Raw genomic sequence first — 10000 nt, 5'->3', positions numbered from 1 at the left:
GACTGGGACAGACTGGGACAGAGATGACTGGGACAGAGACGACTGGGACAGAGATGACTGGGACAGAGATGGCTGGGACAGAGATGACTGGGACAGAGACGACTGGGACAGAGATGACTGGGACAGAGACGACTGGGACAGAGATGACTGGGACAGAGACGACTGGGACAGGGATGACTGGGACAGGGATGACTGGGACAGAGATGACTGGGACAGAGAGGGACAGAGATGACTGGGACAGAGAGGGACAGAGATGACTGGGACAGAGATGACTGGGACAGAGATGACTGGGACAGAGATGACTGGGACAGAGATGGCTGGGACAGAGATGACTGGGACAGAGATGACTGGGGCAGAGATGGCTGGGACAGGGATGACTGGGACAGAGATGACTGGGACAGAGATGACTGGGACAGACTGGGACAGAGACGACTGGGACAGAGATGACTGGGACAGAGATGACTGGGACAGAGATGACTGGGACAGAGAGATGACTGGGACAGAGATGACTGGGACAGAGACGACTGGGACAGAGATGACTGGGACAGAGATGACTGGGACAGAGATGGCTGGGACAGAGATGACTGGGACAGAGATGGCTGGGACAGAGATGACTGGGACAGAGATGACTGGGACAGAGATGACTGGGACAGAGACGACTGGGACAGAGATGACTGGGACAGATCTAGAGACACAGACAGACCAAGGGGCAGACACAAACATAAGGCAGACCGAGAATCGAAACAACGATGATAATCAGACCAAACGTGTAAAAGCTTTGATAAATATTGATCAAACAACTATGTATACACCAAATACAACTGCATCATTTCCTGATATGGAAGACCGACAGACAGAAACAACGATGATACTCAGACCAAACGTGTAAACGCTTTGATAAATATTGATCAAACAACTATGTATACACCAAATACAACTGCATCATTTCCTGATATGGAAGACCGACAGACAGAAACAACGATGATACTCAGACCAAACGTGTAAACGCTTTGATAAATAATGATCAAACAAATATATGTATACACCAAATACAACTGCATCATTTCATTATGTGGACAAACAGATTGGCGTAGAACAGATACAATCTTTGCGTGATCACACCAATAGAATCATACGTAATGCGCAGTCATTAATAACAAAGTCGTTGATTCATCTTTCTCTCATACATCTGCTACATGGCTCGTACAAAACATTGATATCTAGATTGATTTATTATACATTTATCAAATCACGTAGGTTATATTCGAGGTAATAAGTGGTGTCATAAAACAAAGTTTTCTGTGTCGAAACTAACATTCTATAACTTATCCAGTATTCGTAGTAGTAAAGACTTGTTTACACTTGTTGTGTCTTCGGTAAGGCCTAAAATAAAATAGGTGTGGTTACGGTAACCCGACCTACCCTATTTTTAGGGGCCGACCCTATAACTTTTTTCTTACATTTGTCAAAAAAAAAACCACACAAGAAAACGAGTGCAGAAAACGCAATGAAAGCGAAAGCGCCCGAGTCGCACACTTATTTCCCTGTCAAGTAGGTTTAATTTGTACACATTAGAAAAAATTTAAAAAAAAAAAAGTGATTGCCTACCTTCCTACCCTATTTTTTTTTGCTATGTTACCGTAACCACACCTATTTTTTTTGTTGGCCTAAGTGCATACGGTTTTCTTACAAAAGCCGAGTGGAATGTAAACAGCTAAAGAAGAAGAACGTAAATCTAAGTGTTACGCCGGTGTAACACGAGAAAATTACTCCCACGAGATTTTTACTCCGGAGTAAACATTTCGTACGAAAAACTTACTCCCTTTACGAAAAAAGCACTCCCCCATTGCATGAGAAAATTACTCCCCAAGACAGATGAGTTCCGAGTAAACATTTCGTATAAAAATGTTACTCCCCTGATGAATAAATAACGAATAAATTACTTCACCCCAACACGAGCAATTTAACTTCCCATGCCAGGCGTACAAAATTGTTACTCCCTTGTCCCCTGTTAGTCTTGGTGGTGGAAGGGGTGGAAGGAGGGTAGCGCGACATTCGTGTGCGCGAGATCACTTATTGGCATTATCCCCTCACCCGCATCCCATTTTTGCGTACGAGATTTTTACTGGAAGTAAAAAAAATGGGGAGTAAAAATTTCGTGGAGGGAGTAATTTTGTCGTGCCTTGGGCAGCTCTTTTCTCGTACAAAAAGTGTACTCGGAGTAAGAATTTCGTACGAAATATTTACTCCGGAGTAAATTTTTCGTGGAGTAAAAATGTCGTGTTACACCGGCCCTCACGGCAAAGTCATTAGGGGCATGTGAGACGGGTAAAGCCTCGGCCTTGTATATTAAAAAAAAGGTATAAAAAAAATAAGATAACATTATGTAAACAATATCCATAGATAACACTTTCCATTTCACTCAGCTACACTCAACAGTGTACAGTTACAGTCTTCTCCTTATTCTTTATTCATAGGCGGAAACTCCCACGTGCACTCATGTTTTTGCACGAGTGGATTTTTACGTGCATGGCCGTTTTTACCCCGCCATTTAGGCAGCCATACGCCGATTCCGGGGATCACAGTTAAAGTGTGTTTGGAGTTACCTGCGGCGACTTAATGAGTATGTTCTCGGCTATAAAATAAAGCTGAATGTGCAATAATGGCACACAACCTAATTTTACAAAATATAGCATTATTTGTTCAGACATACTTCAGTATCAGCTGTGCATTCATGACATCTCTTCATACAAGTTGCTCTCAGTCGTGTACGTGTTGTGTTAATGGCTTTTATGGTACATTCACACTCTGATGCGTTTCATCCATGTACATGTAGGTTTTTTAATCATTGAAAAGCTGCTTACCTCTCTCTCTCTCTCTCTCTCTCTCTCTCTCTCTCTCTCTCTCTCTCTCTCTCTCTCTCTCTCTCTCTCTCTCTCTCTCTCTCTCTCCCTCTCTCTCTCTCCCTCTCCTCTCCTCTCCTCTCTCCCTCTCCTCTCTCTCTCTCTCTCTCTCTCTCTCTCTCTCTCTCTCTCTCTCTCTCTCATCCATGTACATGTAGGTTTTTTAATCATTGAAAAGCTGCTTACTCCCCCTCTCTCTCTCTCTCTCTCTCTCTCTCTCTCTCTCTCTCTCTCTCTCTCTCTCTCTCTCTCTCTCTCTCTCTCTCTCTTTCTCTCTCTTTCTCTCTCTATCTCTCTCTCATCCATGTACATGTAGGTTTTTTAATCATTGAAAAGCTGCTTACTCCCCCCCTCTCTCTCTCTCTCTCTCTCTCTCTCTCTCTCTCTCTCTCTCTCTCTCTCTCTCTCTCTTTCTCTCTCTCTCTCTCATCCATGTACATGTAGGTTTTTTAATCATTGAAAAGCTGCTTACTCCCCCCCTCTCTCTCTCTCTCTCTCTCTCTCCTCTCTCCCTCTCCCTCTCCTCTCCTCTCCTCTCTCTCTCCCTCTCCTCTCTCTCTCTCTCTCTCTCTCTCTCTCTCTCTCTCTCTCTCTCTCTCTCTCTCTCTCTCTCTCTCCTATTCAGGTTAAAGCAATTTACGGACAATTTACGGATAGAAGGACTCTGGAAATGTTCCACCATGCTCATGTAATGCCTCACATCAATTATGTTTCGACGCTCTGGGATGGCAGCAGTGATGTCCACTTGAAAAAGTTAGACTCTCTCTATCGTCGCTCGGCTAAACTCATCGTGAAGGATAATGCCCCAACAGATATGAAATTAAAAATGCTTAACTTTCTTCCACTGGAAAAGCATCTCAAGTTAAACAAAGCCATTTTCATGCACAAATTGTATTACGGTAAAGTGCCGATTTACATTACATCATTATTTAATAAAGCTACCGACAGATATGGGTCGGTCAACTTGATCCCACCGATTCCACGAATTGACCTTTATAAGACCAGTCTTGCTTTTTCGGGTACATCAGTTTGGAATTCACTTCCATCATCCCTTAAGCACTTAAAGTCATTAAAAAGTTTTAAAAAATGTGTCAAAAAACACTTAATGTCTGAGTAGTTTAACGCGTTTTGATTTACCACACTTAGTATTACGCCAAAGATATGCTGTGCATTGTATATTCTGAACATATTTTTGTTGTACTATTGCTACATGTTCGATTGCTACCAGCTTGTACTTATAATTACTTGCATAGTATGCATTTGATTTTATGAATAACCACATATGTATGCTCTTCATGCCTCATCTTCATCATCATCATCATCATCATCGTCATCTTTATCATCACGTGCTGAAGTTTTCTGACTTTTTAACTTTTTAATTTTTAATTTTTCAATTTTATCATTGTGTGTCTGTGCGTCCCAAGGACAGATTGTAAGAAAAGGCGTAGCCTTAAATCTTAATCCTTGTTAAATAAAGTTCAATTCAATTCTCTCTCTCTTTCTCTATCTCTCTCTCTCTTTCTCTCTCTCTCTCTCCTCTCTCTCTCTTTATCTCCCCCCTAGCTCTCTCTCTCTTTCTCTTACTGTATTAATCTCTCTATTTATTTCTACAGATAGTCTTGCACAAAGTTACCTTCAAAACAAATTCTGCTCTGATGCACTAAACAAGAACATGTAGGTTTTAAACAAAAAAAAGAAAACTTTGTTCTGGTGCCTATTCGCTTCATTGATTTTTTTCTTTTCCCTCTCTACTAGAATCACAACCTCGAAAAATAGGTCACCCGAATCAATACTGAACACTGTGTCACGCATGGCTGGGACATACCCACGTCACAGCCGTATGTGTCACAGTGGAAAGTGTTCGTCGCTAATCAATACGCCACAGGTGTACAACGAGCGAGAACATAACGCTTCAATAGAAATGTGTTGGGGTTGCGGGAGTTTCGTTTAAATCAGAGTTGACAGGTAGACGGTGAGTCGGAATGAATGATTGAATAAGAGGTAGGGATTTGTCGGGTGGAAAGTGAAGAATGAAAGGAATAACAAGGTCGAAACCACAGACATAGAAAGGGTCGACACGGGGAAGCAACGAAAGGACACAGAACACACACACACACACACACACACACACACACACACACACACACACACACACACACACACACACACATACACACACACACACATACACACACACACACACACACACATACACACACACACACACACACACACACATACACACACACACACACACATACACACACACACACATACATACACACACACACACACAAACACTCTCACACATACCCCCCCACGCACACACACTCAAACACTCACACACACACACAAACACACACATGACCTCCCCACACACACAAAATAGGTTTTAAACATGTATGGCTTAATCAATATACATTTGACATCGGTAAACTACAAAACGCCATACAAGAAAAGTTAAGGATTAACTACATAAAGTTTTGGGAGAAAATTAAATGTGAAGGTCGTCCAAGGCTGAAATTTTATTCCTCTGTAAGCAAGACATACGAAGTTCAGCCATACCTTATAAGCATTACGAATATCAAGCATAGACATTTACTGAGTAAATTAAGGACAAGTACACACTCTTTAAAAATTGAAACTGGAAGACATAATAACATACCAAGAGAAAATCGTTTATGTAATAAATGTAACGTTATTGAAGATGAAATTCACTTCCTAGACGGATGTCAAAAGTTCACTGAACTGCGAAATGATTTTATAAAGGATCTATCAAATATAGATATAAAGTATTCCAACAATAAACCTAGTGAAGTATTTTGCGAAGACAGAATACAAATTCGTCTAGGAAAGTTTATTTCAGATTGTTTTAATCGCTCTTTGTGTCAATAACCAATTTGGTTCCGACAATAAAATATATTCTATTCTATTCTATTCTATTCTATTCTCTTCTTCACACAATGAAAGAAAAATCGAGAAGGAGAAGAAAAATAAGAGGAAGAATATCAGCCCCAAAAATAACAAATAAACAGAATCGTTTAACGAAATGCACCACCTATGTCACCTCCATAAAGCAGTAATGCGGAACATACAGCATGTTCGAGCGGCCAGAAACCCCCTACCAACCAGTCCAACAGTGAGAGAATGTAGCTACATTCAGCCAGCAAAACCTTGTCCTAACATGGCTGTGCATTCTACCACACTCGACCACCTAACTCCAACCTTTGTCTCCGGGCACTAGCTTTCTCTCTCCACTCTCTCTCTCTCTCTCTCTCTCTCTCTGTCCCTTTCTCTCTCTCTCTCCCTCTCTCTCACTGTCTCTCTCTCTCTCCTCTCTCTCTCTTTTTCTCTCTCCTTTTCTCTCTCTTTTTCTCTCTCTTGATGGGTGTGTGTGTGTGTGTGTGTGTGTGTGTGTGTCCCAAGGACAGATTGTAAGAAAAGGCCCAGCCTTAAATCTTCATCCTCGTAAAATAAAGTTCAGTTCAGCTCTCTTTTTCTCTCTCTCGTTCTCTCTCTCCACACTCGTTCTCTCCCCCCCCCCCTCGCCCCCCCCCCCCCCCTCCGTCTCCTTCTCTCCTTCACTTTGCAGTTGTCCGAACCAACCAGTTGTGTAGCAATCCCGGCCAGCAGTGCACGCATGTGAAACTAAGCTGGGAACCTGTTGGAATCATATGTTATGGCGTTTAAAAGGCTTTGCATTATTTGCCAAGAAGCAGTTGGGTGTCCTGGTCCAACGCAAACTATGGCTACCTTCGTCCTTTTCACATAGTGATGAGCTTTAAAACTCACCAACGACGACAACGACGACAACGAAATACATTCACACACCCCAGCAACACAGTCATGCAACTAGCTGCAACAAAGTCCGAGTCACGTATTAACCGTGCGAACATTCAATTCCCGTGTGCAGCTGCATTAAGGGCAGAATATACCTGCGCCGAGTCAGCGGCACAGACGACGCACTGCATAGTATTGATTGATGCTGCGATAGGGATTATGACGAGTACTTGGCCTGTTTACCTCTCACGCAACGTGTAGCGGGCTAGGATAATCTGCAGTGCGTCGTCTGTCCTGCTGAAGTTACATAGGTGAGCGCCCGGCCTTAGCATACATACCCTTGCACGCAAACGCGGAAAATTTCATTTGAAAGCTTGAAAGAACTGGAGATCCAGGACAAACAAAGATGCGTGAAGGAAAAAGAACACACAAGCACTCAGCTGAGAGCGTTAGAGAGAAAAAGAAGCAAGCATATGAATTGGAAGCGGAAGACTTTCTTACGATCACAGTGTGCATTTCTGGACACAAATGTCACAGTACAGGATGGGCCGTAATGGAGAGAACGAGGGGTAGAAATAATAGTCCCGATGAAAAGAGGGCTACAAGTCCTGGCAAATTATAACAGGTTGTTGTTGCAGCAGCGACACACTTCACAACGATCACTTCTGGACACACATGACAGAACGTACTGTCACGGTGCAGGATGGGTAGTGATTAAGAGAAAGAGAAAGAGAAAGAGAGAAAAAAGTCACACTCACAGGTTGCTGTTGCAGAACACTTCACTAGCACTACGATCATTACTGGACACACATGACAGCTAGAACACAGTCATGGAACAGAGGCAGAGGCAGAGGCAGACAAAATAGTCACACACTCACAGGTTGTCGTGGATGTTGCACGAAAGCTTGTGGCCTCAACTTAGCACAGGCGCTTGTAAATTGTTTAAATACTCTCTCTTGGACAATGGTAGGAAGAGAACATGTGCTATTTTTAGACTGTAACGCCAAAGATGATGTTTGTGTTTTAGTTTTTACGTGTTTCATTGATATTGGGCGTTGTACAAAAGCCCGTGGCCTCTAAGGCCAAAAAAAAAAAATTGTCTGTTTAGGGTAACCCGACCGACCCTATCGATTTGGCGCCGACCCAAAAACTTTTTTTTGATTTCAAAAAAAAAAAAAAAAAAGAGGTAAAAATGCTAAAAAGAGACATTTGGCGTTTCTTTCTCTCCCTTTCTCTCTGTTTTATTTATATGTTAGTTTTGAAACATGTATTCATCAAATATAAGAAGTGAATGTTCAGCCAACATAGCATTTACACACACACACACACACACAAAAAAAAAAAAAAAAACTTTACCTACCTACCGACCCTACTTTTTTTGGTCATGTTACCCTAAACAGACAATTTTTTTTGGGCCTAATGAATACAGGCACTTGTTACTAAGTCACAATAGTAGAACTAAGAATGTTTTTAAATCAGAAAAAGAATAGTGTTTCAGCGTAACATGGGCTTTACAGTATGATACGAAGAGGTCAACAATTGCAAAAACTTTTGTTTTTTCTTTAGTGTTTGGTCTTTATAATTTCTTCTTCGTGTGTTTAATCCCTTTTTTTGTACAAATGGGGGGCCCGGTAGCTCAGTTGGTAGAGCACTGGACTTGTGATCGAAAGGTCGCAGGTTCGAATTCGGGCCGGGACGGACACGGGTCAACTTTATGTGCAGACCCAGAGACGGAAGCCATGTCCCACCCCCGTGTCATCACAATGGCACGTAAAAGACCTCGGTCATTCTGCCATAAGTGCAGGTGGCTGAATACACATAAACACGCAGACACCTGGGTAGCGCGACTCCGTTGCTGCTAGCTTTCCACTGGGAGGAAGCGACCCGAATTTCCCAGCGATGGGACAATAAAGTAATGAAAATGAAATGAAATGAAATGAAAATGGAAATGAAATGAATGAATGAAATGAAAATGAAAATGAAAATGAAATGAAATGAAAAATGAAAATGAAATGAAATGGAAAAGTGCTTCGGTTTGCGACAAAAAGTAGGACAGGTGCGGTACCATGCACACATATTTTCTCTCTTTCATTTAATTTAATTATTTTATTTTGCTTTTTGTTTTGGGTTGCTTTCTTGCCCCTTCAGCACTGCCTTTTCTTTGCCAGGTGCTACCTGGACTGGTTTTACACGAAAGCGTCTGGCTTCGTGAACACACAGCGCTTGATCAGTACAGGTTTAGTTAGCGTCAACAGCGGGACGGTGGACGGTGGACACAACATAGGTGTCGCTTTCTTGTGCTGCTACTGCTGGTCGTTCTTCTTCTTCTTCTTCTTCTTCTTCTTCTTCTTCTTCAGCGTTCCAGAATTTTCTGGTAACGTGTGAGCTCGTTTGCCCATTTGGGTTCCCCAAACGATACTCTGAGAGCATAGTCAGCTTCACTCCGCTTTCGTTGAGTAGGCATGCTGGGTATTTTCGTGTTTCCATAACCCACCGAACTCCGACATGGATTATAGGATCTTTTCCGTGCGCACTTGGTCTTATGCTTGCGTGTACACACGAAGGGGGATAAGTCACTACAGCAGGTCTGCACGTAAGTTGGCCTGGAAGATCGGAAAAATCTCCACTCTTAACCCACCAGGCGGCAGCGACCGGGATTCTAACTCACTGATCGTTCAATGCAAAGACATTAATTGATTCTGCTGTAGGCACACAATTATTGAACACACTCGTATTGTTACAAGTATGGTGATCAAGGAATTGTAGGAACGAACCAACACCATAGCAAAACTGCAGTGACAATCACAACTTGATTTTGTTGCTGATTGTATGTGCACGCAAAGGTTGCTGGAATATCTACAGGACTTGGAAAATATTCTTTTGACACAAACTGGGGTGAAACCAAGACAGAACTTATGGTCACACTTGTCGTATTCCCTAACCACCCCCCCCCCCCCCGCCCACACACACACACATACATTCCAACCCCCAATGTTTCTCTTCGCGCCGTACAAGTCATGTTCGCAGGTTGTACTGTCGTTGCTACTGCTGCCTGGTTAACCGCAATGGAGTAGTCAAGAGGAAATGACATGTTTATAAAACCTTGATTCCCATGACTGTAATCAATGTATGATAGGTGTGTTACACTATATTTAGCTGTCTGTCTTCATGTTCGCCTTGAGTTGTGGTGTCACAGGTGTTGGCTTATAGTTCATACTGTCTAACATTAGTCACGATCCACCGACCAACTTCCAGCTGAGCGTGACAGCTTTATGATATATATATAATTATAGATATAGATGTGTATGTGTATAGTT

The 10000-nt window shown here is 42.4% G+C and overlaps 1 protein-coding gene and 1 pseudogene across 7 annotated transcripts in view; one reads left to right on the top strand and one right to left on the bottom strand.

Annotated features, from left to right (window-relative positions):
• LOC138977291 (mucin-22-like) overlaps window positions 1-10000 on the top strand; it is a 29044-nt pseudogene that overhangs the window by 1069 nt on the left and 17975 nt on the right.
• LOC138976584 (uncharacterized) overlaps window positions 1-10000 on the bottom strand; it is a 45975-nt gene that overhangs the window by 18969 nt on the left and 17006 nt on the right. The window contains exon 1 of one of the 7 annotated variants that reach the window (XR_011459084.1): window positions 7442-7462. The exons of the other annotated variants lie outside the window; for them this stretch is intronic. The gene's annotated coding sequence lies outside the window, so the exon portion shown is untranslated. Of the gene's footprint in view, window positions 1-7441; window positions 7463-10000 lie in introns of those variants that run through there. 7 annotated transcript variants of the gene reach the window in all.

This window comes from Littorina saxatilis, linkage group LG9 (genome assembly GCF_037325665.1).
Source record: "Littorina saxatilis isolate snail1 linkage group LG9, US_GU_Lsax_2.0, whole genome shotgun sequence".
Lineage (NCBI taxonomy): Eukaryota > Metazoa > Mollusca > Gastropoda > Littorinimorpha > Littorinidae > Littorina > Littorina saxatilis.
Note: the sequence above shows the minus strand (reverse complement) of the source record. Positions and strands in the feature narration are given on the sequence as shown.